This window comes from Podarcis liolepis (assembly GCF_965112155.1).
Source record: "Podarcis liolepis genome assembly, chromosome: 5".
Lineage (NCBI taxonomy): Eukaryota > Metazoa > Chordata > Lepidosauria > Squamata > Lacertidae > Podarcis > Podarcis liolepis.
In genome coordinates, this window is record NC_139556.1 from 7339785 (window position 1) to 7346738 (window position 6954).

The 6954-nt window shown below is 43.0% G+C and overlaps 1 long non-coding RNA gene across 2 annotated transcripts; it reads right to left on the reverse strand.

Moving 5' to 3' along the window:
• Positions 1–98: 98 nt before the first annotated feature.
• Positions 99–6155, reverse strand: LOC310707061. 2 transcript variants are annotated; one of them, XR_014526311.1, is made up of 2 exons: positions 5784–6155; positions 99–1034 (listed from the first exon to the last, which is right to left on the reverse strand). It is a non-coding gene; the product is annotated as an uncharacterized lncRNA (long non-coding RNA). The 2 variants fall into 2 exon arrangements; XR_014526312.1 differs by lacking the exon at positions 5784–6155 and adding an exon at positions 5279–5569.
• Between the last annotated feature and the right edge of the window lie 799 nt (positions 6156–6954).

Genomic DNA, 6954 nt, shown 5'->3' on the forward strand with positions numbered 1-6954 from the left:
TACATCCACATTTGTCTTCGTCCCTGATGAGTAGGATTCTTGCAGTTGTCAATCTGCTATAGGGAGCCTTTCATGACCAGCCTACTCTCCCCCCCCCCCTTGGTAAACCTTTATAAACAGAGGTTATCACTCTGTCCCCCAAATCCTCCACAAGTTTCACGAGTCTCCACCAGGCCCTCCAAGAGTCCTCTTCCCTGAGTTCCCTTGGTGTGTTCAACCTTGTTAGTTTTTCTAATTAGAATTTTGCCCCACTAAATCATTGGAGCTCATGGCTTACTGCCCATTCTGGCAGCTCTGAGTCTTCCTCCTCCACCTTATGTTCCAAACAGAGCACAAGGAAGGGGGAATTGATCTCCTTGCTTTCTTTTCTTCAACATTTTATTTTCATTGATATACAGCTAAAGATATACAAAAGTTTACACCCTAAACCAAGTATCTTTTGACAACATACCAGAACAAAAGAAAAGAAAATCTAATCTAAACAGAAACAGGAGCAAAGGAAAGGGAGATGAAGAAGAAAAACAGAAGAAAGAAAAAGTAAAGGGAAAAACGAAGACTTCTGACTCTCTGTCAGCTAAATACAGTAACTTGTCCAAAGTATTCACTCAAATCGACACCCAACTATTCTGTTTTCTACAAGCCAATGTTTTTTCAATCTTCAGATCCAGATATTGCAAGTTTGTTTTCTTTTTCATGCAAAAAGTCCATGAGAGGTTTCCAGTCCTTAATAAATGTCAATATGTTTCAGGCAGCCCTCTAAGAAAATCCAGGGCTGCAATACTTCATTGGTACTCTTTTGCTATCATCTGCCAGCACCTTACTCATTCCTGAAATCCTTAATCCAGCCTCCATGGTGGATTCCAGAGGTCCAGAAGAGGATAAGGAAGAATGGATTAGGTACTGCTCTGGACTGATGGGCCCTTAATTCCTAGCCAGTCGCTTTGCCAATATTTTTGGCTTAAATGTCAATTGCTCCATTTGTCACTTCAGCTCATGGCACCAGAAACAGCTTGCTTGTTGCTTGGGTTAACTTCCTGTTTAAAACAGCAGAGAAAGAGCAGATTTGGTGTTATCTTCTGGAAGGACATTTCCTCGGTCAAATGTTATCAGACAGAGACCGTTGGATATTGCTGTTGATTAATATATCCTGTGGCAACATTATTATTATTATTATTTAAACCCATTAGAAACGAGTCATATGCCAGTGAACTAAAGTTAAATGAACATGTTTAATTACTTGTTCTTTCTCAGTTTCAGTTTAGATAGGATTTATGCCCCATTGGATGAAATGACTACAAAAGCTGGCCTCCATGGGGTGTAAGTCTCAGATGTTTTGAATAGTAGCAAAGGGAGTAGTATTTCATCCTTAAAAATACATAGGGTGTGTTTGTATGACTCTGTCCAGACTAGGACCTGCCAGTTCCACATCCTACTGATACAGGTGCGCTAAATGTTAAGACACAAATATTTCTATGCATAACATCAAATCTCACATGTAACCTTTTCTGTTACACAGCATGACCGAGCTACCATGCCTGAGCCAGCCATGGAAACTATCATCAACTGCTCTGGAATAAAAACAAGCTGCAGGGTTTTATTTCATTTTTTTAACAGAGGCATGGCAAAATCCCCAACTGTAAATCTTGAGAGAAAAGCCCTGTTACTCTGTTATTTGGTCTACATGATGGAATTCTGGCTCACTGTGAGTCACTGAGAATAAGCTCTGTTGCATTTCCTGCTCTCGGGAAAAGTTAAATATCTGTATTTCAAACTTTTTCTATTCCTGATTTCCCTGGTTCTGTTCTCTCTGCCCTGCCATTCATTTTGCCAAACCCTCCATGTCATTTACGAAGTGTGCGTGCACACGAAAGCTCATACCAATAGCTAACTTAGTTGGTCTCTAAGGTGCTAATGGAAGGATTTTTTACATTTATTTTTATTTTTATTTTGTTTCGACTATGGCAGACCAACACGGCTACCTACCTGTAACTATTTACATCTCTTGTTTGCCCTCTTGCAATTGGGCATCCCACACAGCTTGCCAAATCCCTAGAAATCCCACCACTTCCATTTCTCTCAAATTACATAAACTATTGGTCCATGCTATGTTTCCAAGGGCTTTTAAAAAAAAATCAACCAATCAACATGTAGATATCATTGAAAATCTGGCACTGCTACTCTGCCTTTTTTCTCATGTCCCCAGAGTTTATTCTCTCAAACAAAATGATTCATTTTTGTCTGCCAACCCTTTGTGTCTTTCCTGAAACTGCAGAAGGGTTATGCTACAAATGATAGATTTAGGACAGACCATTGGGAGAAATCTTCCATCTTGCTCCTTAGCTGATCCTAATCATATCTTTTAAAATCTTCATTAAAATGAGTAAAGCAGTTGCTTTGTCAAAATGTCTATATTAGGCAAAATTGCATATAAATGTATTCATTAGGAGAAATTTGCACTAAGATACTGAGGAAATTTCTGGAATACCTTGTGGTTTTTTTGTTTTAAATTCCAAACTCATATGGAAACGTGGAAAATGAAATTGTGAGTGGAAAAATGAGAAACTGGAAAGGGCAGATGTGCCCACTCATAATCCCAGGGGAGTATATATTGTAGAAATGCAGGCTACTATACTAAGTTTAGTTCCCACTTAGTTCCCATTGATTTCAAAGGGATTTAAGCCATGATTAATTTCATAGAATCATAGAATCATAGAGTTGGAAGAGACCACAAGGGCCATCGAGTCCAACCCCCTGCCAAGCAGGAAACACCATCAGAGCACTCCTGACATATGGTTGTCAAGCCTCTGCTTAAAGACCTCCAAAGGAGGAGACTCCACCACACTCCTTGGCAGCAAATTCCACTGTCAAACAGCTCTTGCTGTCAGGAAGTTCTTCCTAATCTTTAGGTGGAATCTTCTTTCTTGTAGTTTGGATCCATTGCTCCGTGTCCGCTTCTCTGGAGCAGCAGAAAACAACCTTTCTCCCTCCTCTATGTGACATCCTTTTATATATTTGAACATGGCTATCATATCACCCCTTAACCTCCTCTTCTCCAGGCTAAACATGCCCAGCTCCCTTAGCCGTTCCTCATAAGGCATCGTTTCCAGGCCTTTGACCATTTTGGTTGCCCTCCTCTGGACACGTTCCAGTTTGTCAGTGTCCTTCTTGAACTGTGGTGCCCAGAACTGGACACAGTACTCCAGGTGAGGTCTGACCAGAGCAGAATACAGTGGCACTATTACTTCCCTTGATCTAGATGCTATACTCCAATTGATGCAGCCCAGAATTGCATTGGCTTTTTTAGCTGCCGCTAATTTTAATGGCAGCTAAATTAAGCTAAATAGACCCAGTCTGTTTTCTGTAACGTGTAGTTTGCGCATGTTCAAATCCATATGGAAGTGAAGACCAGGAAAAGGGTACAGATTCAAGTCGTGAAATCTCTGCTGTTTTAGTGGAAGCTGTGCATTGCTGCTTTGGGTTTACAGTGCGCAAGTGGGACTTATACACAAGGGATTTTAAGAGAACAAAAGCGATGAGTGGAGAATATATTTCCCAAGACTCTGACAGTTCCTCCTATGATGTCAATCCATGTTTGTTCGCACAAAACTTCTCCTTTTTGAAAGCACCTTTCTGCTTTTGCATTACGCCACAGTAACCTCAGGATATAAGCAAGCCCTCTCAACTCTGTGCAATCGAAAGGGAGATCTAGTCATGTTCATGTGTGTGAACTGTCTCCGTCAAAATTTCCTCCCTCGTGCATTGAAATTTCCCTTTTCGGAGCCAAAGATTTTCCCCTGCAGACTTAGGTGAATATGATCAGAACCAGGGTTTTAATACGAGGGAAATGCAAATAATAGTTACAGAAAAAATGAGTAGGTACACCCCTCACCAGTGTATGTCAGTAATTAACTTTGCAGTGCACACCAGAAAAATAAAAAGAAGCATAACACACCTCACTCAAAATTTATTATAAATATTTCCATGCCATCTTTCAGGACATACCACATCATGTGTAAATAACACATTTGAATTAAGTCATCTCATTCCAATGAATACAGTGGTACCTCGGGTTAAGTACTTAATTCGTTCCGGAGGTCTGTTCTTAACCTGAAACTATTCTTAACCTGAAGCACCACTTTAGCTAATGGGGCCTCCCGCTGCTTCCGCCCCACCGGAGCACAATTTCTGTTCTCATCCTGAAGCAAAGTTCTTAACCCGAGGTACTATTTCTGGGTTAGCAGAGTCTGTAACCTGAAGCGTCTGTAACCCGAGGTACCACTGTAAATAATCTCATTCCCATAAATCTGGTCCCCCTCACGAAGAGCACGTGTTGCAGTGAGATCATCAGGACTGACCTCACTGTGTGGGTGGGAGCGATTGGATAGCCGCAACAACCCGATTGTACCTCGGGTATAGTACCTCGGACTTAAGAACTTTGCTTCAGGATGAGAACAGAATTGTGCTCCAGTGGGGCGGAAGCAGCAGGAGGCCCCATTAGCTAAAGTGGTGCTTCAGGTTAAGAATAGTTTCAGGTTAAGAACAGACCTCCAGAACGAATTACGTACTTAACCCAAGGTACCACTGTACGGGCTGGAGGATAATGGCCAAGAATCTGATGTTTGAAGTGATGGCTGTGTGGGTGGACATCATAATTGAGCTCTGAATGCAATTTCTTCCTTTGTCATTCATATATTTTCAGTTGAAATGGCCCACACATTGAGATCATCTGCTGGTAAAAAAGTAAAGGTAAAGGACCCCTGATGGTTAAGTCCAGTTGCGAACGACTCTGGGGTTGTGGCGCTCATCTCACTTTACAGGCTGAGGGAGCCGGCATTTGTCCACAGACAGTTTTTCTGGATCATGACTAAGCCGCTTCTGGTGCAACGGAACACCAAAACCAGAGCAGTGTACAGAAATGCCGTTTACCTTCCCGCTGGAGTGGTACCTATTTATCTACTTGCACTTTGACGTGCTTTCGAACTGCTAGGTGTGCAGGAGCAGGGACCGAGCAATGGGAGCCCACCCCGTCGTGGTGCTCTCCTCCAAATGCCCCGGCCAGCCCAGGTAAGGCAAGTGAGAAACTAGGGAGAGGGCCTTTTCAGTTGCAGCACCCATGTCTGCAACACTCTCCACAGGGAGGTTCTGCTGTTATCTGGTTAGTGCCTTTGGTCTCCTCCAATTTGTCTAATTTGTTTTTCTGCTGTTTTTCACTGCTGTTTTTGCTTTATGTCATGATTATGTCTCCCCCCCCCCCATTTATTATGTTAATTGTCATTACCTTGGGAACTGTTCTTGAAGGGTGGTGTAGAATTTTTCAAACAAATGAATTTGGGGGCCACTGTGTGGTTCCCAGTGTGCCACGATAAGGAAATCAAATCACTTCAAATCGCAGAGGAGGCTGCTCACTGTGTCTCTGCATGATGCTTTGCTCTGGCCCTGCATTGCCTCCACTCAGCTTTATCCCTGCATCTGGTGCAAGGAATCGGTCACTCATTCCCCTAAGCAAAACCACAGGAAAATTGCTCATGCTCAGGCAAGTCGGCCTGTTGCATCTCTGCATGGATAACTGCCCAGGCTGTGCCTCCCTTCTTATGCCTGGGTTTCTCTGAGAGAGGTTCTTTCCAACCTTACTCTTACAGTGCCACACTCTAAAAGTAAACTTTTGGGCCCACAAGGTTGAGTTGTGCCACCAGTTTTAATTCAGAAAAAGTATTTCTCTGCTACCTGAAGTTTAGGAAACAGACAAGAGTGGGAAGTCCAGTTATATGTTGAAACTGACTCACTGAGGCTGCGACTCCCTTGCAATTTCCTCGGAAACTGGTTTCTCTGCTTTGTAACAAGCCTTCTCTTTCTACCAAAACTTCCCTGTGACGAGAGGAATTTCCTTCAGTCAGTAAACAGTGGATCCAGTCTCCGTGATCTGCTTTGGAGAATACTATCCAGTGTCCCCGGAGGCACTCCATCCAGTGGAACAATCCATTTGGCGAATAATGGCGTAGGAAGAAAATAAAATAAAAAAAGCTTTGTGGGGAGGACAGCTGAATAGCTGCCAGTTTAGTCATCCAGCAAAAATCTAACCATTTCTCCACACAGCGAGCTGAGCGCCGCACCCTTGAGGGCTCTGAACTTACAGGGAGCCCCTTCATTTGTTTGCAGGGTTTCTTAGGCGATTAATTGCAACACTGTCAAACACAAATAAGAAAGGAATGTAGGTAGGCTTATATAAACTTTAAAAAACAACTGGCAGGAAAGCCCAGGGAGCTGTTACTCTAGAAACCCGGGTCTGGAACAAACCCAAAAGTTACTGATTCCAAATCCACACCCAAAGGCAGGAGACTGCATGTACTGGAGCATAATGCATTTATCTCCTCCCATCATGTGCCCACAAAATGTTAACTCATTTCAGCGATGGCACAAACACAGAGCAGGGGTGAACAAATTGGCCCGGCTAGAAGGGTCTGTGACGTTTGCCCTCCATTTCAAAACACACACACACATTCGTTCCTCTCTGTCCATGGCTCCAAAGAGCATGGGGTTGCTGCTACATATTCATTGGGAACATGATATTTGTCTGAATGTTAATTTGCTGGAGACGGTTTACAGATTTAAATAGCATCTGTGAACTGCTGCATGTTTTTAATCCTTTCTTGCTGTGCTGTGGTCCCAACCCGCCGCTTTTTGCTTTGGGAAGCTAGGTGCTACTGGCAGATATCCTCTGGGCACAGACAGGAGGAGCTTTTGGGGTGGGGATTTTCACTGGGGTTGAGGTGCAGCCAACAGCCCTCCCACTGAAGAAGCAGTCTTGATGAGGCCTCCTGGCAGGTGCTATATAAATAATAAAAATGAAGCAATCCAAGCTAAACAATGCAATTTAACACAATTTCATATACCTAGTTCAGTTGTGTTTTCTGAGCATGATTCACGGTGTGTGTGTGTGTGTGTGTGTGTGTGTGT